This window comes from Stomoxys calcitrans, chromosome 4 (genome assembly GCF_963082655.1).
Source record: "Stomoxys calcitrans chromosome 4, idStoCalc2.1, whole genome shotgun sequence".
Taxonomy (NCBI): domain Eukaryota; kingdom Metazoa; phylum Arthropoda; class Insecta; order Diptera; family Muscidae; genus Stomoxys; species Stomoxys calcitrans.
In genome coordinates this window covers 185001406-185027141 of record NC_081555.1, presented here as the reverse complement: position 1 = coordinate 185027141, position 25736 = coordinate 185001406, and positions in this window count along the sequence as shown.

The following is a 25736-nucleotide window of genomic DNA, read 5'->3' as shown; positions in this document are numbered from 1 at the left end:
ACTTTCGGGACCAATTTTTTGAGGGTCTACCTCTTTCCCGAAATACCTCACAAACAGCAATAATGTAATAACCACCGTAATATGGGGCTCCAATAAAGGTATTTGGGAGTAGAATACGAATATCCAAATGTGGGACCATGTATTTGGGGCACCGCTCCTTCCCCTAAATACCACCAACTTTGTGGCGAAGACTTTGGGTGACGCCTCATCCTATAAACTCTCCTTAAATCAATGGCAATATGGGATTAAATAAATGGTTTTGAGAGAAGAGCACGATGCTGATATTTTGTTCAGTTCAAGTAGTCCAATAAAGATCATATGGGATTCAGATAAAGGCACTTATATTGTTATACTGTTAGTCAAACGATATACATATACTATTTTCGAAGCATGGTATTTCACTAAAAGCTCGTTATTTGTTGAAAATAAATATTCAAAGGATAATTGTGTTCCATATAAAGTAAAAGAAGGCGTAGCGGAACGGGCCTGGTTCAGCTAGTTATGAATATAACAGACAACACACGGTTCAATGCTTCAATAGGCCTACGTGCTTGTTTTGGTAGAAATAGATAGAGTTTAAAGGGAGAAAAGGGACGACTAGTTTGATAGACTGGATGGCTACCTGGCCCATCCAACCAGATCACGAGTCTTAAATATCCGCCCAGATCGCTTGACGAAGACATGCCACCCAAATTTCCAGTGACCTTACTAACTTAGCTAACGAGAACCCAAAAAGGAAAGTTTTGAATAGAATCTACAATTAGATTATTCAATTAATCAAGAAATTGGTATTTCGAAAACATTTTCATAAATTAACAAGTAAAAAGGCATTAAGTTCGGCCGGGCCGAACTTTGGATGCCTACCACCTCGGTTATATATGTAAACCCCCTTTCCTCACGATCCGATGAAAATTGGATAACTTATGCACTCAAATTCGGCACGGACATTGAGTGGTCTAATAAATATAAGTCACCGTTGAATTTTGTATTTCAAATTTCAACAAAATCGGGTAATAAATAAAGCTGTTATGAGCTTCAGACCCTTAACCGGCATATCGGTCTATATGGCAGCTATATCTATTTCTACCATATTTTTGTCGGATGGCGGGTGGCTTAACACTACTCACTGTTTCAAATTTCATTGAAATTGGATAAAAAATAACGCTTTTATGGGCTTCAGACCCATTATCGGGAGATCGGTCTATATGGCAGCTATATCAAAATACAATCCGATCCAAACCATTTTTGAATCAATTTCTGCAAAATCGGATAAAAAATAAAGCTTTTGTGGGCTTCAGACACTCTATCGGCAGATTCGTCTATATGGCAGCTATATCTGAATATATAGTCCGATCTGAACCATACTTTGGTCAGATGTCGGGAGGCCAAAAACTACTCACTGCTACAAATTTCAGCAAAATCGGATTAATATTTAAGTTTTTATGGTCATTAGACCGTTTATCGGAAAATCGGTCTATATATGGTCCGATTTGGCGCGTTCAAGAACTTAACCAGCGTGCAACAAAAAGATGCAAATTTCAGCTAAATATCTAAATTTTTGAAGCCTGTAGAGTGATTACAACAGACGGATAGGCGGACAGAAACACGGACATCGTTAAATCGTCTTACGCTCAAAGTGTTTGCCAAATCGCGCATAAACGGAGTTTCTAGGTGTCTATGTATGTGGCTGTGTAGGTGGTTTTTGTGTTGGCTGCTGGAGTGCCTAAACGCACTATACACACCACATATCAGAAGCTTCTAGGGCCGTCGAGTCGAATTACAATTTCAATGGGTAGTTTATCCATACATGAGACGAGTTGGCGCATCTTTAATTGTTATAGACCTAAAAAGCATATATTATTCTATTTATCGGGTGGTTCATTTAGCAATAATAGAATGCAAGGCCTGCCGCTTTCAGTACGATGATGCCGATTAGATTGTAACGCCTACAAAAATCCGCTTCATTATGGTCTGCATCCATTCACGTATGCGTAATCTTAATTTATGTTTATCATACGCCCCACTGCTGCATACGCTACTGATTTACAATTTGATTTAAGCCCATTTTCAATACGATAACAATAAAGTCAAATATAATTTCCAAACTGTATGCATGCATATGTATTTGTTTATGTGTGAGGTAAGTGTGAGTGTGAATGCGTTGATGTTTGCATATTTTCCCACACACAACTTTACAGTGTACACACTAGCTCACGCACACCAGCATACGCTGCATTTGGAGTTTAGGATATGAATAAATGCGAGCATGTGTGAGTGAGTGCGGCGAATATTTTACTTTTTGGTCCAATTTTATTTTTTAACAAAACGCGCACACACACACACACACACACACCCAACCATCGTCCACACTCGTGGCAGTTTTCACCCATTCACCCATATATGCTTGCCATCGACACACGCACTCCAACATCGCTGGGCGGCTGCTGTATGCAACGAACGAAGCCTGGACCGAGAGGAGGTGGGATGGTCGTGCTTTGTTTTTTTTTACTGGCCATCGGATGGTGATGTTGTGGTTCATTTTTGTGCGTAAATACATCGCTTCAAACGGCATTGCATCGCGTATCCTCTTTTTTCCATATCGACAACGGCATGGTTGTGATGTCATTTCACTCGCTCCACTTTGTCTGGTCTGGGCCGAGGATGTTTTAGTTTTATTTTTGAGCATTTTTTCCACAAGATTTTATTTTGTTGCTTTGTTTTGCTTCATTTTTGGCGAATTCGGTGTTGTTTTTTTGTTTGTTTTGCTTTCGATGGACATGTGTATGAAAAAAGGCAATACAACAGGACAGAGGAAACAAAAAACAATAATCGACGGTGAATGCCGCTCAGTGCAATGCATGCAACGACAGTGCAACAGAAATGCATTGGCAGTGACAGTGGTAGCAGATGTCGGCGCAGCGAAGTGCATCGTTCATTGCGAATGAGGTATGGTGAGTTTCGTGACGGGTGTGTTTTTCGTTTTGCGTGCGTAGGCCTATTCATATGGGGAGGCCATCGCTGTGACTGCTACTGCTGTTGCTGCTGCTATGGTGGCTTAACTAACGAAGTTTTTTTTCGTATATATTGACTTTTTTTTTGTTTTTTTTTCGAAAAAAGAGAATCTCAATAATGGCTTCATTTTTATTGGCTGATTGAAAATAAAAATATTCTTAGTTGCGATGATGTTTTTTAGTTTTATTTTCGGTCGGTTGTTTTTGGCGTTTTGGATGGTTGTTGATTTTTTTTTTTTTTTTTTTTTGGCTTATATAACTTTTTTGTATTTGCGACAGCAACGTTAGTTGGGTGTTTGTGTGCGTAGTGGCGGATGTGTTTTTTTTTGTTGCTATTGTTGTTGCTGTCATAGGACCTTACCATGCAGATTTGTTGGTGTTGCTGGCGTGGTTGTTGCAGCGGTTGCTGTTGTTACTGTTGGTGTTTTTGTTGTTGTTGTTGTTGTTTGGTTGCATGTTTACTTTTTGATGCATTATGTTGATATGTGGTCTGGTCATTGATGTCGTTGTCGTGTCGTTGGCGTTGTTGCTGTTGTGGCCGTTTCTTTTTGTTTTGCAACATGGGGTGGGTCCTTCGTTTTTTATTTGTGCAATTTTGGCTGATGCTTCGTTTTATTTTTGGTTGTTTATATTTTATGTGATCTTTTTTTTACTGGTGCAATTTTTGTTTTCGCGCGTATCTGTGTTTGTGCGTGCGAATGTGTGAGTTGGGGTTTGCGAGAGTGTTTATGCTAAATGTACACAGACGCCATATTTTATTGTCAGCGTAGTTGAAAGTGTTGTTGTGTATTATTATAATTTTGCTGTTTGTCTTTGGTTTTGTAATATTATTTTGCCCGGGCCTCTTTGCCATACTCTATGATCTCCCAATCCCCCGCTCCCAGCAACCCTTTTCGGTGCCAAAATTGACCCCCTTCTACACTCTTGCAGTGCAATAAAACCCCAACGCAAGGAAATAATAAAAAATGCAGAGGCCTACTCCTACTTTTGGATTTCGTTTTGCAAGGGACATAAATGCTTTCGATCACACTCAAACCAGTGGGACGGCCGGAGCCGGAGCTGGAGTTGGTTATGATGTTGATGCTGGGCTCAAGTGTTGGTCGGTTGCAGTTTTGATATTTAAGTGGGTCGTTTGTTATTTAGCGCCAGTTTAACAGTTTAACAATATTCGCCATTTCGTTGGGTCCTTTTTTGGCAACAGACAGCGGACCTCCATGTCACCCACATGCATGGAACTCATCATGGCATAGCTCACAATCTGTGTAATCTCCGTTTCTGCTTGTTCTGTGTTGGTTGTTGATATTGTTGTTGGCAGTGAAGGTGAGAAGACTGGGAGTGAAGGTAATTCCTAGCCATCATAGACAAGCAGCCCTCCTCATTATTTTCTGTTAAATACAAAGCAAAGTAAAACGTCAATTTTGCTTGGTTTTCTTGTTTTACTTTTCTTTTTTTTTTGGAATGGACATCCGATTTCCGAGATGTGTATCCAAAACATTTTATTAATTGCAGCATTCAATGTATTTGAGTAGACGGCCAGTGCTCCGGTGCATTGCGATGAGGCCTATGATAATGTTTATCTGAGGGTGGTGCTTGAAGTGGCCGTCTGCAATAATTAACCACATGGTTTTTGTTGACTTGGAATCGATTTTGGTTTGGTTGGTTTGCTGATAGATGGACATGTGAGTCCGATGAGGTTTCATATGAAATTCTCTTTAATCTTTGCAATAAGAATTGACATAGCCCAAAGATGTTAACCCCCCAGTGTGCTGAAAAGAAAAATCGAGTGAATACAGAAAAAATTGTTTAAGGGCCATGCTTTGTGGGTTCGTTTACTTCTTGTCTTAACAAATCGGCAAATACCAATGGCTAAAACACCGAACTATAGCGCAACTTGTAGCTGGGGGCATATGTTGACTGTTTTGCATATATATGGCCATCTGCAGCGATATTTTAGAATCATTGATTTCTTAAGTACTAATCAAGAGAAGATCATCAACATTTTTTCCAGCAGTGGAAGCCTATTAAAATTGGAAACAAATCGGTTCAGAGTTGGATATAGCTCCCATATTGCAATAATGTGGCAACTTGTTTACCGGTTTTATCGAAAATATGCAGGAGAGATTTTCTCCTATTCCTCGACATTACTGCGGAATTGACCAATCTTCCCAAAATTTTGTACAACACTTTCCTCGACTACTACCACAATATCGCAGAAGTTTGCTCGAATCGGTTCAGATTTAGATATAGCACCCATATATATGTTTGACCGACTTTAAGAAATATTGTAATAAAGTGCTCATTTCATTCACTCAAAATTTTGCAGGAGAGATTTTTTCTTGACTCCTCACATAACTGATTTTGATTTAGCTGCCATATATGTAAATATATCGCCCGTTTTTCACTTTTGAAGCCACTGCAAGCGCATTTATTGACCGACCTTGCCAAAGTTTTGCACAACGCTTTCCTCGACGACTTCCACAAGAACTAAGAAGTTTGGTCGAAAACGGATGAGATTTAGATATAGCTCCCATATATATGTTCGTCGGCCGACACAAGATAACTATAAGCACCACACAGACTGCAAATTTGAGCTCCGACTTGTGTGGTGTCCATCATTACCACGGGAAGCTTAGCTGAAAGCTACCGTGCTCGTCCACAGGTTGCGGATGGTGGAAAGCTCTGTTTTTATGCGGAGTAGCTGCAAATGCGATTTACGAGAGGAGAGTCTCATTGAGGAGTCGGGTGGCACTGGCTCTTGATTCAATTCCGAGTGCCAATGATACTCGAGATGACAAGGCGAGTTATCGGCGCCTTTAAATAACCAATGGCCGTGCATCAATGAGATAATCGGGCTCTAACAATGCGGCTTTAGACCTGGTAAATCCACCCCGGACCAGAAGACCCGAAAAGGACACATCAATACCATCTCTCTTTCAAGCCATGTCTGAGTTTGGTATCCCTGCAAAATTAATATGACTGCAGGATGACATTTACTGGTACGCGTTCCTCAGTAAAAATAGGAAAGAAACTCTCCGAACCATTCAATACCAAACGAGGTTTCAGACAGGGAGACAGTCTATCGTGTAATCTCCTTAATATCCTGCTGGAGAAGATTATACGAGATGTAGATGTGAATAGATATGGCACACTAATCACAAGAGAACACATGCTGCTCGCCTATGCCGACAACGTCGACATCATAGGTCGGTCACCGGAAGTCGTAACTGCAGCCTTTGAAAAATCCAAAGATATTCAGTGAAAATGGGTCTGGCAGTAAATGGAGATAAGACGAAATGGATTGTTTCAACTCCCAAAACGCTTTGTACAACCGAGCAGATGAAGAAAATGGAGAAAGTTGGAGTATTTGAGAGAAAGATTCTTCGTAAAATATATGGACCAGTTTGCGTTAATGGAGAATTTAGGCGACGTATGAACCTCGAGCTGTATGTATCAAAATACAACGAGTGCATTGGCTAGGTCATGTTAGAATGGATGAAGAAGCTCCTGCAAAAAAGTATTGGTATTGCAATCAACATTTGCGCAAGACAAGTGTTAATATGCCATCCGGCCCCGGGGTCAAGATTCTTATGAACACTTTCAACTCCGAGTGCTCACACAAGTATCCGAAGTATAATGCTAGAATATTCTCGTAGGAGTGGTGAGTACCGGCAATGAAGAATTTCCTCCAAATATATTAGCTACCCGATTAGCCTTATCAACGGGGTGAGTGAACGTCAGGCAAGAGCCCTAGCACGAAGACGCAGTTCGGTAAGAAATGTCTCAGCCTAAGCACTTTGGCACACGAATAACTTGCCTGTTTGCGCAGCAGTTCAATATTGGTGTTCCTATCCAAGAGCCACCTCCTGAATGCCTTTTCGCATGACTGATTGAACCAGCTTTCGTCATCTGATTTTGCCTTTGGCGAACTTATTTGTCTAAATAAGATATTAAGGCCAAAAAGAAAGCGCAAACAGACATTTAATCATTTTTTAATAGTAACATTTTAAAAATTTATTGAAATTAATAAACAATTTAAACTATTTTTTTTTATTGTACAACTAATTGACCTGAATTACAACCATTTTTTTATTGAATATACAACGTTTTGAGTTGAAAAACTTTTCAATGATATTATCATTTTTGTGAATGAAACAGTATCAATTAGAAATATTAAATAATCGTGATTGAGATCTGGTTTTTTGTCCTGTGTGACTGTTTTAGAAAAGGTTTCGCCAAATACAAAAACTTTTTAATCCATTAACGACGAATGGATAGAAGTGGGCGATGGGTAAATACCTAAAATGGTAAACACCAAAAGGAGGCCCCCGTAGGGCAGAGGATAGCATATCCGCTTATGACGCTATACGCCTGGTTTCGAATCCTGGCTAGAACATCTGAAAAAAATTTGTAGTGGTGGTTATCCCCTCCTTATGCTGGCAACATTTATGAGGTATTATGCCATTTTGCAAAAATGGTATAGCAGCCATGTAAAAACTTCTCCTCAAAGATGTGTCACACTGAGGCACGCCGTTCGGGCTATAAAAAGGAGGCCCGTCACTATTTAGCTTAAACTTGAATCGGACAGCACTCATTGATATGTGGGAAGTTTGCCCCTATTCCTTGATGGAATGTTCATGGCCAAATTTGCATTGGCACCCAAAAGCTGGGTATCTAAAATTTTTCATATATCTTGGGTGTAAAAATATTTTCCAAACAATTTTTCATGATATCGTATTCATTGTATATAAACCTGATCATCTGACCTCTAAAAATCGAAATTTACCCGGCAAAAACTCTCATTACCAAATATCCAGAAAGGTAAGCTCATTCAAAAACTAATAACTATTTGTTTTTAGGCATCGTTTCTAATTTTTTTAGATGGCGGTGTCCTGGAGTAAATTCCATCTGAACAAACATACCAATAGTTCAAAAATAAGTAGTTATGCCTAAGCATACAAGTTGTCAAAAAATAATGACATATTATCTTAGTTGAATGTTGACTCAAAAATGTTTGCGCCTTTCCCACCACCTCGTTCTCAACGCTCAGATTCTTTGAAGAAGACAAATTTTATATGAATAATTCCAATTATAAATTAAATTAAAACTTTACCTTCATCGCAGCCGAGAGTTGAACCAAGAACCTTCCGGTTTCAAAGCAGACGCTCCACGCATTCATCTGCATTACTATTTTTTGAATAATACACTATTTTCTCCTTTCAATATTAGCTAACAACACAAAAGCAAACTTTAATTCTATTTCATCAAAGATGGCCAGGCCTTTGTGTTTATGTTTGGCATATTCTTTATATGAACACAATATTCTAACACATGGGAGCGATTTTATTAGTTTTGTTGCACAGAGCGTACATCAGAAGATTTACAATACAAAGGCCCCGAGTTCAAACCTCGGACCAGTAAAATTATTTTTAAATTTAATTTTTTATTTCTTTAAAATTACGGCCACAGCTGCGAAAAAATCAACGGATTTGTGGGGAGGAAGAAAAAATTAAAAATATTTTTTATATTAATAACGCCACAGTATTTCCCTCCAAGAGCAACTAAGTGGTGTCACTTTGCGGCAAACCATTCGGACTCGCCAATAAAAGGGATGTACCTCATTATTGGACTTAATCTTGTAACGGACAGCACTCATGGGTATGAGATAATTTTTCCCGCACTTTCTTAATGGCATTTTTATCAATACCAAGGTTTTAATACCGATTTTTCTATTCTATTACTACAAATAAGTGCTAATTCTTGAGCTTCATGGAATGTTGTATGTAATGACATTTGTACCACAGGTAACACAGATAGTATTCCTGTTGATAACTCGTTATATTTTAGCAGGTAGTAAATCTATGGATAATGAGTTATCCATTATTTTACATGCAAAAAATAATGACATGTGCTTACCAAGTTCTTGCTGGGAAGTTATATATAGCCTCTATATTGGTAATTTTTCATTAACCCACTCTTGTGAAGTGCGGTACAGATCGGACCCTATTTGGATATAGCTGCCCTATGGACCTACCGTCTTATTTTCCCGATAAAGGATATTAAGACCATACAAGATCCATTTATTACCTGATTTCAATGAAATTTGGCACAGTGACTTATGGTAGAATCCTACCTATTCCTGTGAAATTTGGTTCAGATCGAACTATATTTGGATATAGCTGCCATATAGACCGATCTCTCGATATAGGGTATTGAACCATTAAAAGAAGAATTTTTCGTCCGATTAAGGTTAAAATTTAACCGGTGTGTTTTAGTAGACCCCTTCACCTTTTTGTTGAATGTTGTCCAGATCGGACCCGATTTGGATATAGCTGCTATTTAGGCCGATCTCCGGATATAGGGGATTGAGCCTATAAAAGGAGCATTTTTCATCCGATTTCGATGAAACTTGAAACGGTGAGTTTTAGTAGACCTCTACACATTTTTATTGAATATGGTCCAGATCAGACCATAATCGGATATTACTGTCATATAGACCAATCTTCCGTTATAGATTGCTGGACACATAAAAGGAGCATTCCACTTTCTTTTAATTTAAACTAATCAAGTGTTATTTAAATCATTCGCAAATCTATCCCATTAGTTATAATTTTTTACCTGATTAGCAATCATTCAACCACAGAAGCATGGGAGATCGGCCTATATGGCAGCTATATCCAAATATGTGACAAATTTAATCAAAATCGGATGAAAACTGCTCCTTTAATTGACTCAATACACTACATAGGGAGATCGGTCTATATTGCTGCTATATATATATGGTCCAATTTGACCAAGATTCAAGAAAAAGTAGAAGGAGTCTACCAGGACTCACTGTGCGAAATTTCATTGAAATCGGATGAAAAATGCTACTTTTATAAGATAGGCTTATATGCCAGCTATATCCAAATATGGTCCGATTTGAACCACAGGAACCGGAAGGGATCTACCATAACTCACTGTGCCAAAGTTCATCGAAATTGGCTAATAAATGGATCTTGTATGGCCTAATTCCCCTATATCGAGAAATAGGGTGGTAGGTCTACAGGGCAGCTAAATCCAACTCAGTTTTATATACAAAGAATAAGAAATTATAAAAAAATCGTACAAAATGTTTTTAGTTATCATACTACCTGAAATTTTTAAATAGTCACATAATCCAAAAAATACTTAAATAATCCACGCATTGCGAATTTAGTGGGTAGAAACCCATCTCAACGAATGGTTAGAAAAAGGTATTCCAATGAAGTTTTGATTGGCGTAAATTGGGAGAATGGAACCGGTTGAATATAATTTTTTCACCAACATCATATTGAGGGAAACGGCTTTTAAAATAGCGAAGGAAATGGTTACTTAATGAAATGGAAAATTGGGCATCTTCCAATTTAAAGATAAAAGCCTTTTTTCCAAATTCTTCTGGATAGTCACAACCGGTTATTGTTAACGAACTCATGCTGGTAGCATTACAAAAAACCATGATGGTGATCCAAAAAAAAAAAAACTACAAAACATTTAAAACGGCGAGTGAATCCATGCCATAGTGGCAATCAAGTGGCTAAAGATCTGAGTATATCGCGTGAAAGGAAAGAAATGAAAGAATTCCATTCGACCGCTATCGTAAGTTCCACCGTCGAACAAGTGGACAGGCAGACAGGCTAGATCGAGCTTTGAATCTTAATACGATAGAGAATGTGTATATGTATGTTACAAGCGGAATGAAGAGATTTGTTTATCCCCATCTTGCAGAGGATGTACAAAAATAATACCTTGCACATAACATGGTTTGTGGAACATATCAATTTAATAAAGTAAAGTATAGAATTACAATAAAAAAACACGTGGAGTCATAACCTAAATCTATAGTTATTTTCCAATTTGCACTAAGCTACCGTCTTCAATTTTTTTGAAGGGTAATGGCATCAAAATCATCCCCTTCCACCAATGGCCAATAAAGTAATAAAACGATGTGATATTGGCCATTTCGATAGGATGCCACCATAAATGAACTAAATTTCAATTGGGATTTTTATTTCGGCCCTACGAGCCATAACTTTCTAAGACAGACGTCTAAATTGGCAAATGATTCTTTAGAGTCGTTGGGCCGGTCTCGATGGACGGGAAGCATATGGCGTTATCTGCGCCCTTCATCATCGCAGGTTTGGCGTTATGTTTTTGGCAACTGTTAATTTCATGTTTTACTTTATTTTATGCATTTTAGATTATAAATTTTATTACAATATTCTCATTTTTACTATTGAGCATAAAACGTAATAGGTTTCGCATTTGCCAAAGCCCGCTTGACAATGATGTTATTCGGCCTATAAAACCACCTCGGTTGCCTTTCGGTGGTGTCGGTGGAATAGCCCATTCCACTGGCGCTTAGAACTAACATGTGTCGTTACTACGACGACTCTACTCTCGGCGGCATACGAGCTTTGAGTTACAAGCGCAATATCCTGCCGGCTTGCTTGTGGGATCCTTTCGTTCACTCACTCACTTACTCATTCAGCACATACAAACTCACACACACACACACGCACATGCATATTTATTTTGATTTTTTATTTCTTTTATTTCTTAAACAAACACAATTTTTAATATGCATACAATTTTTATGAGCGTATATAGGAATTTTATTGCTAAAGACGTGTTTTGTTGTTGCTGTTGCTTTTTTAAACTTAGATATGAGAAAAAGTCAAACGAAGGAGCAAGGACAAGGAGCGGTTACTCCCACTCCGCTCGCACAGGGCAGTGATGGCAGGGACCTGTGCTGTGTTAACGGCGGGGGAATGTAGGCCGAAGTATGTGCACCGCAAAATATAACTTTTGCTTTATAATGTCCTTTAGTATCATAAAATAAAATGAAAATAATATTAAATATTATGACAATGCAAAGTGTTTGGGGTGGCGGAAGATGGTGGGTGGAGGGGGGGAGGTTGTAGTCAAAAATATGGGACTCGGCCACATGAGTATAAGTATTGCGAAATTGTAGGAGAAATACATCGCCCATACAGCAGTACACGCACATACCAGCCCATATCCACAATCAGGAGTGAGTGCTTGAAACTAATGCCAAAAACTTCTTTTATGGAAATTGTTTGCAATTATCCTTTTTACGCATGTTTCCGCTGTGGCGTTTGAGGCATACACATGGACAGAGTAATTCGCTAAGTACATGGCGTTCTCTGAGCCTTTGGCCTTGAGAATATGAAAGTGTTCTTCATCTAAGCGTACAATAGGTGTACATGAGCCTGAGTGTGTATGTGTGCGTTCTCAAATAGGCGGACGAGGCATTTTTTTGGCAGGATAATTTTCCAAGGTAGTCTTGGGAGCCAACACATTTGCCATAATTCGCGAACACGCCCCAGACGCACTCACAGTCGCCGGCTCGAACATAAATACATTTAAAATATTTGCGTACACAAGAAAATATGTCAAAATACTTAAGCAAATTCTCATTCACGCACACATACACACACGCTCAGCAATATAAGCTCACATGGGTGTATAGGTGGCACTTTGCTGTAGTTGGTGTAATTTAAATTTGCTCGTTGTTCCTGTTAGGCCTCATCATATACTGTTGCTTTTGCTCCCGCTTGCCACATAGGTGTGTACCCCTGTCGTCTATTCTCGTTACGAAGCCACTGCTCCGGGTTTTGCCCCATTGCAGGTGTGTGTGTGTGTGTAGTTATGGGTTGTGTTTTTTTTTCTTCCTTATTGCCATAAGTGGTGGGGGTGGCCAAGTGGTACAAAGCCCAAGTTATGTCGGCATAGAAAATGAGAAATTTTTATTGCATCACGCTATACACATTTAAGTTAAAAATAATAACCATAAAAGGGAAACGGCGCCTTTAACCTTTAGACATTGTAGTTGGAGCCAGTTTGGAGTCGGCATTGCACCCCACTTCTCATTCTGCATACGTGTTTGCGAACATCTATGTTTGCTTTTGTGTGTATTGGTGTGATTGCTCGCTTTGTTATTATCTTGTAGCATATATTTTTTGTTTTCCAACCTCAATCATTCGGGGCACTGCGCAACAATGGCCATGTAGGTGCAGATAAAAATAATTAGGAACCAAGCAATTATGTGTGTGAGTTTATCAGTGAGCTTTTCAAATGGCTCTCGAAAGGGCACATGTTAAACGAGATTTTTCGACTGACTTTTTTAATTTTTGTCGGAAAGGACTCATCAAATGCATATAAAGCAGATTCAACTCCTAACATATACATGTACATACAATAGCTTTAAGTTAACAGATCGCGTTTCCAGACAATTGTACAGCAGCCGAATTGCCAATAGATCCGACAATCGTAAATAAATAAATCCACAAGTAAAGAAATAATTCTTAGACACAAGCTACTGAATTGCAAAAGCAAGTTGAGGTTTTAAAAATTTTAAAGTTAAACCTTTTTGCTTTGGTTTAAGTAGACATATTTCCCGCCGTTATTCTTAATTGTTAAAAATTATCATATGTCATTGATGAGAACTATAAAAAAGGCTATGCCACGAGTGTATACCCTTACATTAAACTAACATAAAATAAAAAAATATATGTGGGGGTTATATCTAAATCTGAACCAATTTCTACACGCAGAAAAAAGGTGCACATAAATTAAAGTAAAAAAAAAAATTAGTTCAAATAAGTTAGCCGATTTCAATCTAATTTGGTTAAATGTTGATTAAAACGAGGACAAATTTCAAGTTTTTAGTAAGTTTTACCCATCAAAAATTAGTGGCAAATAGTTCATAAACGTGCGTTTAGGATGTCATTTTACTTAAGCAAGTTTCTTCTCAACAAGTTAAATATTCATATAGCAAACAATTTTTTTATTTACCCAATAAAAACATTTACTTATTTTGAGTTCAACATCTACTACAAACCTACATGCTTCAAATGCATTCAAAATAGTTTACGAATTTACCAAATTTGAGTAGTATTGAATAAATTTATTTCAAATACAAGTTTTAACATAAAATTGTGAAAAAAAATAAACTTAGGTTGACAGATTTTGTAACAGAAATGACTAAATCCATTAGCTTCTCAGTAATACCAAGCCTAGCCTTAAAGCAATTATAAAGGAGCTTTGTAATTAGTGAATAACTGACAAAAGACTTGTTGTCTTTTGTCATTTATTTAAGCGTAACTCGTTTGAAAACATTGAATGTCATAACGAAAGAAATAGAGATTCAACTTTATTCAAAAACAGATAAAAATAATTTCTGCTTTACCACTGAAGACATGAGATGACAAAAAACATTATTTGAATAGAAGGAAGGTAGAAATATCATCCCTCGCCAAATTTACCTCTCTAATTTTATTTCACATTTTTTATATCCTTCACCACAGGATGAGGGTATACTAATTTCGTCATTATGTTTGTAACACCTCGAAATATGCGTCTGAGACCCCATATTCTTAATAGTCATGACATTTTAAGTCGATATAACAATGTCCGTCCGTCTGTATGTCGAAAGCACACTAACTTTCAAAGGAATAAAGCTAGCCGCTTGAAATTTAGCACAAATACTTTTCATTAGTGTAGGTCGGTTGGGATTGTAAATGGGCCAAATCGGTTCATGTTTTGATATAGCTGCCATATAAACCAATCTTGGGTCTTGATTTCTTGAACCTCTAGGGGGCCCAATTCTTATCCGATTTGAGTGAAATTTTGCCTGTAGTATTTTGGTATATTTTCCAATAACTGTGTTAAGTATGATTCAAATCGGTTTGTAATCTCGTATAGCTGTCATATAAACCGATCTTGAATCTTGACTTTTTGAGCCAATAGAGTGCGCAATTCTCATCCGATTTGGCTGAAACCTTGCACCTGGTGTTTTTTTATGACTTTCTAAAACTGCGCTAAGTATGGTACATAACCTGATATAGCTGCCATATAAACCGATCTGGGATCTTGACTTCTTGAGCCTATAGACGGCGCAATTCTCATCCGACTTGGTAGAAATTTTTTCCAAAGACTTTACTCATGACCTTCAACATACGTGTCTAATATGGTCGGAATCGATTAATAGCTTGATACAGCTCCCATATAAGGCTATCTCCCGATTTTGCTTCTTGAGCCCCTACAAGGCGCAATTCTTATCCGAAAGAACTAAAATATTACACAATAGCATATTCTTATTCAATATTCTTTGTTTGCCTAAAAGGAGATACTGTGCATAGAACTCGACAAATGCGATCCATGGTGGAGGGTATATAAGATTCGCCCCGGCCGAACTTAGCACGCTCTTACTTGTTTACTTTTTAATTTTCTTCTCGTTTCCGTTGACGACTTTTTTCTAGGAGAATGCACACATCAGGCTGATCGTGTTTATAAGTGCACGCACGTGGAACGACGCCTTTTTGTTGGCTAATAACCGACCCTGCTCATGATTCTTAACGGTATATTTGTTTTGTTTTTTATTAAAAACACCAACAATGAGGGTCAATCTGTCACATAGCAGGTAAACTAGCAGACTGTTCCAGAAGAAAATGTAAATGGCGGATTTTGCTTTTTAAATAATATTTTTTATCAGTCATAAACCTTTAAGGTTTCTATAGCCATTTTATTTAGAGTCTCAAACATGGATCTATTGTCGTATACAAAGTAAAGTCACAAATCAATCGAGTTACGATTAAATGACTGACGAAAAACAAGGTACAAAGCACCCTTTAATTGCTTTAAATCTAGGCTTGGTACTACTGAAAAGATAATGGGTTTAGTCATTTCTGTTACAAAATTTGTCAAACTAAGTTAATTTTTAACAAAATTGGGTAAATAAAAGCATTTACTATAGGAATATTTAACTTGTTGAGAAGAAATTTGGTTATGTAAAATGATTTCCTAAACGCAAGTTTATGAACTTTTTGCCTCTAATTTTTGATGGGTAAAACTTACTAAAAACTTGAAATTTGTCCTTGTTTTAAATCAAAATTTAACCAAATTAGATTATAATTGACTAATTTATTTGAACTAACTTTTTTACTTTATTTTTAACCAGAAATCCTCCCAAACCGATGAGTCAATATGGGACGCAAATGAAAGGTAATTGGAAGTAGAATACAAATTTGACATACAAATTTACTTGGACGCCCACAGCACGCTCGTCCTTCAAGTGAAATCCCCCAATGGAAAAGAAGACTGATAGGAATATGGGATCCGAATTCGAGGCATTTCGGAATAGAACATGAAAATTGTAACGGAATTTCGCAATGCGGGGAGGCTGCCAATTACCAAAAATTCCTTTAACCTGTAAAAACCCCCTCCCCAAAGGCCAATGAACGGAAAATGTGTCCGGTCTGGGTAATATGAAACTCAATTGAAAGTTATATGCCTGAAGAGTAAACACTTTGACTTCCCAATTCGGTTGCATGTTTGGGGGTCCACCCTTATCCCCAAATAGCCACCAAAAAATATTTACGATGATCCAGACAATATTGGACTCAAAATGTTATGGGAAATAGAGAACAAATCTGATTATATTAGGGACTGAATATTGTGGTACCGACAAAAATCTGTCAAACGGGCATATAAACCGACCGGGAGAATTTCGGATGTGAATGAAAGGTCTTTGAGAATATATTCCGAATGCCATATCATTCAGTAACAGAGGCATTCAGGCCGACCGTTACAATATGCGAGTCACATTAAGGAGTTGTGAGAGAAGAGAACCAATCATACATTCAAATTTAGTATGTGGTTGATCCAGAAAAGGCCAAGGGACTCTAAGGCTATAATATATGCTATCGTATTTATAAGACATGTATTTGAACAACAAATAAGTTAAACAATAAAGTAATGTAGAAGGACCCATGACCCGGGCGTCGGATTCATAATCTTTAAGGAAATATTTATTTTTATCAAGCCGAATCAGGGTGTAGTGAAGCACACCGGGACAGCTAGTGAAATGCAATATCGAAATTAGTCTTAATTATAACAATTTTAGTGAGATAATTCTTAGACGAATCGAAAGTTGGACTTCAGAAATGGCTACAATTGTCATACGGAAGTGCACCGCCTATGTCTTAAAATTGCCACTTTACAGACCGATTCAATTTGAAACATATTTGGATGCAGCTGCCATATAGACTCATCATCGGATTTGAATCTATGGGCTCCTCAAAAGACGCATTTTTTATCCGACTTAAATTTAGTGACATCTTTGAGCAATATGGTCTAGAAATAGTTTTATACAGATTCTTTCATCAGCTGCCCAGTACAATATTGCTAGTTTTTATACCCTCCACCATAGGATGGGGGTATACTAATTTCGTCATTCTGTTTGTAACTAGTCGAAATATTGGACTGAGACCCCATAAAGTATATATATTCTTGATCGTCGTGGAATTTTATGTCGATCTAGCCATGTCCGTCCGTCTGTCTGTCGAAAGCACGCTAACTTCCGAAGGAGTAAAGCTAGCCTCTTGAAATTTTGCACAAATACTTCTTATTAGTGTAGGTCGGTTGGTATTGTAAATGGGCCATGAATGAAATTTTGCACGAAGTGTTTTGTTATGATATCCAACAACTGTGCCAAGTATGGATCAAATCGGTTCATAACCTGATATAACTGCCATATAAACCGATCTGGGGTCTTGACTTCTTGAGCCTCTAGAGTGCGCAATTCTTATCCGATTGGAATGAAATTTTGCACGACGTGTTTTGTTATGAAATCCAACAACTGTGTCAAGTATGGTTCAAATCGGTTCATAATCTGATATAGCTGCCATATAAACCGATCTTGGGTCTTGACTTCTTGAGCCTCTAGAGTGCGCAATTCTTATCCGATTGGAATGAAATTTTGCACGAGATGTTTTGTTATGATATCCAATAAATGTGCCAAGCATGGTTTAAATCGGTCCATAACCTGATATAGCTGCCATATAAACCGATCTTGGGTCTTGATTTCTTGAGCCTCTAGAGTGCGCAATTCTTATCCGATTGGAATGAAATTTTGCACGACGTGTTTTGTTATGATATCCAACAACTGTGCCAAGTATGGTTCAAATCGGTTCATAACCTGATATAGCTGCCATATAAACCGATCTGGGATCTTGACTTTTGGAGCCTCTAGGGGTCGCAATTATTATCCGATTTGTCTGAAATTTTGTACGACGGATTCTCTCATGACCATCAATATACATGTTTATTATGGTCTGAATCGGTCTATAGCCCGATACAGCTCCCATATAAATCGATCTCTCTATTTTAATTCATGAGCCCCCAAAGGGCGCAATTCTTATTCGAATTGGCTGACATTTTACACAGGTCTCCAACATATAATTTAATTGTGGTCCAAACCGGACCATATCTTGATATCGCTCTAATAGAAGAGCAAATCTTTTCTTATATCCTTTTTTTGCCCAAGAAGAGATGCCGGGAAAAGAACTCGACAAATGCGATCCATGGTGGAGGGTATATAAGATTCGGCCCGGCCGAACTTAGCACGCTTTTACTTGTTTATGTTAAATTTAATTATTTTTTTTTCTTATTTTTATACTTTGCATGTTTAGTACTATGACATAATAAAAAATTATCGCTGCAGAAAACTCATACTTTTTAAAGTAATAAAAACTACCTTTTATTGCAATGAAATATCATTAAAAAAAAAAAAAACAATCGCAATGAAGAACAATATTCCGAATTATATGGCTACCACTGCATGTCCTATAATTTTTTGTCATTGGAGGAGACACATTTTTACCATTTCGAGCATACGTCATTTAGTGATTAGGTTCATTCCAAATTTATTCCGGTGGTAGGATTCTAAAGTACAGAAAAGTTTTAAATCCATTGTGATAGCAAGAAAGCCGTACACAAAAAACTGCGGTGGAAATTGGATCTGTACATTGACTATGTTATATAATTGAATTGTATTATACAGTTAGGGTCATCCAAATTTTGCATTTTATTTCGTTATTATGTCCTTCACCATTCGAAATATAAAATCTGAGACCCAACAAAGTGTATATATATTCTTGATCGTCTTGACATTCTAAGTCCGTCTGTCGAAAGCACTCCCACTTGCGAAGCAGTAAAACTAGGTTCCACCTTCGAGATCCACGCTAAGTGCAATCAAAATCGTTAGCCTACTTTATATACACTTAACAAAAATATTTTATTCAATAAAGCAAACTCTACATAACTGAGGTATAAGCATAGGGCTGTTGTATAAGCAAACACTTCGGTTTGGTATTTCAACTAACCAAATCTGCTGTTTTAACAACAAAATATGCAAAAACTTTGGATACATACAAAACAGTAGTTGCTGTCATAACAAACAAATAGGTTTGTTATGAGAGCATACATTTCGTTTCAGCAATTATGTGTGTAATAAATTTTGACTATTGATTTTAATTTAAGACTCGGCTGTGAAAAGAAGTTGTCCTCAAAAGGGGAAAACTGGAATGAAACAATAATCATAATCATTGAAAATATAATTCATAGAGATATTGCACAAAATCAGTGGAAAGTTTTGGAGGATGAGAGTATAATTCAGAATTATTGGGTTGCCTAAAAAGTAATTTCGGATTTTTTAAAAGAAAGTAAATGAATTTTTAATAAAACTTAGAATGAACTTTAATCTAATATATAATTGCCATTTTTTCGATAACCTTTTGCCACCACCTTTTGTATTCCACGCTCATAGAACTTCTGGCCTTTGTCTGCAAAAAATTGAACCAAGTGCGATTTTATAGCCTCATCATTGCCGAAAGTTTTACCATTTAAGGAGTTGTGCAAAGATCGAAATAAATGGTAATCTAATGGTGCAAGGTCAGGGCTATATGGTGGATGCATCAAAAGTTTCCAGCCAAGCTCACTCAGTTTTTGGCGAGTGACCAAAGATGTGTGCAGTCTAGCGTTGTCCTGGTGGAATATGACACCTTTACGATTGACCAATTCTGGTCGCTTTTCCTTGATGGCTGTATTCAATTTGTCCAATTGTTGACAGTAAACATCCGAATTAATCGTTTGGTTCCTTGGAAGCAGCTCAAAATATACCACACCCTTCCAATCCCACCAAACAGACAGCATAACCTTCTTTTGGTGGTGGTTTGAGCTGGTTCACCATGCTTGGACCATGATCGTTTTCGACTAACGTTGTTGTAAACAATCCATTTTTCTTCTCCAGTTATGATTCGTTTTAAAAACGGATCGAATTCATTGCGTTTAAAGTGCATATCACAAGCGTTGATTCGGTTTGTTAAATGAATTTCTTTCAATACATGTAGTACCCATATTAAAATTGACGCCAAACAAACAAATGTAAACAAAATTTCGCGCACTTTTTTTCTAAAGCAAGCTAAAAGTAACAGCTGATAACTGACAGAAGAATAAGTGCAATTACAGAGTCACAAGCCGTTGAAAAAATTTGTCAACGCCTACTTAATTACTAAAGGGTGATTTTTTTGAGGTTAGGATTTTCATGCATTAGTATTTGACAGATCACGTGGGATTTCAGACATGGTGTCAAAGAGAAAGATGCTCAGTATGCTTTGACATTTCATCATGAATAGACTTACTAACGAGCAACGCTTGCAAATCATTGAATTTTATTACCAAAATCAGTGTTCGGTTCGAAATGTGTTCATTCACCGTAACGTTGCGTCCAACAGCATCTTTGAAAAAATACGGTCCAATGATTCCACCAGCGTACAAACCACACCAAACAGTGCATTTTTCGGGATGCATGGGCAGTTCTTGAACGGCTTCTGGTTGCTCTTCACTCCAAATGCGGCAATTTTGCTTATTTACGTAGCCATTCAACCAGAAATGAGCCTCATCGCTGAACAAAATTTGTCAAAATTTGAACACATTTCGAACCGAACACTGATTTTGGTAATAAAATTCAATGATTTGCAAGCGTTGCTCGTTAGTAAGTCTATTCATGATGAAATGTCAAAGCATACTGAGCATCTTTCTCTTTGACACCATGTCTGAAATCCCACGTGATCTGTCAAATACTAATGCATGAAAATCCTAACCTCAAAAAAATCACACTTTACTATATTACTGACAATTACTTTTTGGGCAACCCAATATTTATGGTATAAACACTTTATTAAAAACACTTTCAAAGGGAATGTACCCAGCTAATAACATTTTCAAATTTCGGTCCGTTTAGAACCGATTTCTTGGCAGTCAGATGATTTCAGTTCACGGCATCACGCGTTCCAAAAAAAAAAACAAAAGCAGAATATCACCGCACACGTGGTAACGAAATGTTGCTACGCAAAAATAAAAAGGAACCAAACAAAACATGCCTCCGACTCGCCGTCCAGAAATCGTTACCTTTTCGTTCTTAAATTTTTCATTTATTTTAGTCTTTAGAATAAAAAAATATGTTCTCTCAGACTTATCGAAGCTGTTTCTTCCCAGATTTTGTAAGAATTGTCGTATCTTTGGTCCGACTATGTGCAGACATGTCGGACGTCAGACAAAGTCCGACCAATTTGTTAGCTGGGTAGTAACACTTCAACTATTATTCTTATTTTTACGACAGTTTACTTCAATTTATGAAATAAAGCATGGAACAATGTAGCGGCAATGATCCATGCCTATTTGACCTATAGCAGCCAAAGGTAGATCGGTGCATTCGTTTTATTCTCAAATGTTTACGATCTTTCTTTCGCCTTCCATGTAAGTGTTTAGGAATGACTGGTTTTGTTCAATTTGAATATAATCCTACATCAGCCTTAGGTAAAACGATGCATTCATGTCAAGTATTTATGATCCTTCATTCGGGTGATTTCCTTCAACATTTTTTCAGTGTAATTAAGCTCCAGAGATTTTCAGCAAACAACTGGCTTTTCAGCAGTTAGCCTGCTGTACAGAAACTGTATTCATTTTGTTGCACCAGCAGAACTACTGCTGTAGTAGCAGCAAAATTAACTACTAGCAGTCAGCACACAGTGTTTGCTAATATCGACAGACTTTTTCATATGAATGTAGCTCTCATATAAACTAATTGCCCGATTTGGTTTCTTGAGCCTGCATAGGACGGCATTACTATCCAATTTGGCTGAAATTTTGAACGTGGCTTTTTTGTATGACTTCCTACAGCCGTGACAAGTACGTTTCATATCGGTCAACAGCTTAATGTAGCTCCTTTATATTTGAAAAGAGTCATTCAAGGAAGTTGTCACATGCGATCCATGGTTTAGTGTTTTATTTGTTTTAAACAAAATTTTTTCCTCATTTTATTTGTTGGATTCTTAATCATACGGGTATTTGAACATGTGCAACAATATATTGAAGACTATGGGTATAGCAAAGGTCTGCCCACTGTTTAGCATTCAGTCCGTGTCATATAAATCAAATAATGGCAATTGAGAAAAGACAATGCAAGATTGTCTTTTGCCATTTGCGATTCTCTGCCGTATATTTGGAGCAAAGACGTTATCTTGTTTTGGTGAATTTTGTTGTTGGTGGTGGACAGTAATGAAAATTGTAGATAAACTCTTAGGGACAGAATGAGAGCATGTGCCGACTACTCTTTGGCAAAATCACAGCCATAATAAAATGGTTTCATTTCAGGATCTCCGGGGACTTGACGAGAGTTATTACATTTTCCTGATGCAAAAGCGATAGCCTAACATCAAATTATTTGTATATGAGAAGAAAGGCCATTATAGTTGTTGCTGCCATATTTTCAGGAGTGCCGGCAGCGACGCTCACAAAGCATATGAAAGCCGATGGAAGGCATATTGTTAGACCTTTGTCATAAAAAACAGCCCAAATGAAAGGAGTGAGGATTCCTTTTGTTACACAGACTAGCGGATGTCAACGAGAATATAATGATATTTTTATAGGCACTTCTATGGGTGTGAGTGTGTCTCCAAGTGTATTAGTATGTTTGTAGGCATGCAATCGAGTGTAAATGTTGTGGGGTATCGATGTACATTCATTGAGCGGGCGAAGGAACAAGGGCACATTTATGGAATGTTATTAAAAATTGTCTTGGTGGCCCACTGATGAATAAATAACATCCGTTTCCTTCATCCGGCCCCACATCAGATACGGGGGGAGAGAGAGAAAGAGTAAGTGAGTGAGCTTGAGAGTAAACCTCATGGACTGCATAGTGTCATTGGTGTGGTCCAATGTTCGACATGCTATTTGATAGAAGACACATACACACAAAACACACAAACGATTTTTCATGCATTATGACATTGGATCACATATTACCCAACCATAATGTTGCCAGTATATGGGATGTCTTTACAGCAGCCTATGTGGTGGTGCACACTTGTAGGCACGTTGTAGGTCTACGTTTGTGTATGTGTATTAGAAATGAATTACATTACATGAGTTTTGATGTCCTTATTTCGGATGGCACATCTTCAGCCTTCCGCGGCCGGATGTGCTGAACACGGCCGCCGACTGTGTTCTCCTTGGCATTCTCTTATTATTATCGACATCGTCATCGGCAAAATGTTGCATTTTTATGATTTCAAAATTACGTTCTATCGCCAGTTTTTTTTATGAAATAACGGCTGTAAAACAAAACTCACCCACACAGCCGCACGAACTCATACAGAAAATGCAAATTGTAAATTACAAATTTGCAATAAAAATGTTAATGGAATGTTGCCTCGTATGGCCAAGAGGGAGTGAGTTTAGGACATGAGCACATTTCCTTCCTCTGGCGATGTGACTTTTGCTTCGGCTGATGAAAATGGCAAAAGATGTTGCCCGTTGCTCCTTGTTTTTATGACACAACAACAACAATGACGACAACCCGGAGTAAAATATATCATAACATTTGGTAATTCTTCATTGCATTATCGCAAATACATTTGGCAACATTAAGTTAATTTTATTATTGAATTTATCGGTTTTCTTTTTTTACGATCCTCACATGAGCGTACAAAGTACGAATAAATAGCAATCACAAGGAAACATATCTCTACAACAATTCTATTGCCCCCCATCTTGGCCAAATGGGAATGGCCAGTACTCATTTGTATTCTCTCTGAGTTCGCTCCCCTTTACAAAGCGGAACAACAACAATAACCTAATTAATTTATCAAAATCAAGAAATAAAATCAAACTACAGCTTGCTGCATTTAATCCAACCGGCGCAAGTGGGCCCTATTGCATCAATCCAAAAAACATCACCTTTGAATGGAGTTGTGAGGTGAGTTGTACTATGCCCCCTGATATCCGAATTAAAAATGGTTCATACCAGACCATAGACCATATTATATAGACCGATAATCGTAGAAAAAAGTTTGCTGAAAATAGCTAACAGTGTCTGCGGAATATTAGTAGTTAATTTTGCTACAGTCTCAGATTAGCAGGTTTTCTGCTGAAAAGTCTGTTGTTTGCTGAAAATTACTGCTGCTTGATTATGGAGCGGATTTTAGAAGAAAAAATAGAACACATATGGAAATGTCTGTCTCAGTGGATCTTAAAAATCACCACTGAATGTGTACTTTCCATTTTCTTTTTTTCTTCTAATTAAGATGCAAAAGGTCACGCAGATTTTGTTAGTTGAAATGGCAGTAAGAAATGTTTGCTATACAGCAGCCCTATGTTTACTGAAACAGCAGCAGACAAAAACTGCTGTTTAGCAAACATTTTTGTTGTTTTGAATAACAAATTTGGTTGGGTGTATGGAAAATCGGTGCGGCAAGTGATAACATGTGTGGGGTATGCGGGGAAGATGATGAGACGTTGGAGCATTTCGCATGTCAATGCGCTGCACTCGCGGCTAACAGGTACCGCCATTAAGGTGAGGACACAATACCAGATATGAACCAACCAATAATTAAGGAGCACGGAAATCCTGGCTTAAGTAGCACGGAAATCCTGGCTTAGATTTTCGTTTTCTGGGTTATTTTTTTAGTATTTAGACCGCACAACAAGCCCATTACTGGCATAGGTGTACTTCCAGACTGACATGGATTTATGGATTATCCGCACCCTCTTCTCTGCCTAATCTTAACTTAATGGTAGATACAGTTATAATTAAAAAGGGCAATAAATACATCTGTGGTGTTGGGTATTCAAACTAATACTTCTCACATATCCTGTCCTGTCTGATTCAAATTTCAGCTCACTGATAAAGGACCCCCTTTTAAAAGCAGAGTCCGAACGGCGTGTCACATTTTCCCAAATGGCATAGTTTCTTTTCAGGTGGCGCCACCATTAGGAGGGAATAACAACCGGAGAAAATTTCTTCTGATGTTCTTGCCAGGATTTGAACCCATGCTAACCTCTGCATTACGGTGGCCTCCATATAAAGTATGCCTGTTTTAAAAGAAAACACGTAAAAATGAGTAAATTTGATCAGAGATTGAGAGATTGGTTGACCCGTCTTCGTCAAGGTTATATAAAAAGCGCCTTATAGATATTTGGTGTGAGAACTCTAAACCCTTTTTGGGCTTTGCACTTCCGTCCTGACACTATGCAGAACAGAAACTGTTCTACATTGTTAATAGCTCAGTTGACATGATGACTATTTTATTAAGAAAGTTAATTTGTGTTAATTTGGAAGACTTTCCGTTAAAAAATTAATGTTTGGCCTATGATTTATGGAATTATTGCTTTATCAAATAATTTTTTTCCAAAAAAGTATATTTCATTAAAAACCAGTAAGGAAAGGCGAAAGTCGTTCGGTGCCGACTTTACAATACCCTACAACTACTCTATAGGACAAAGTGGGAGCTATATCTAATTCTGAACAAATTTTGATGCACCTCGACGGATGTTTTCAGGTGGATT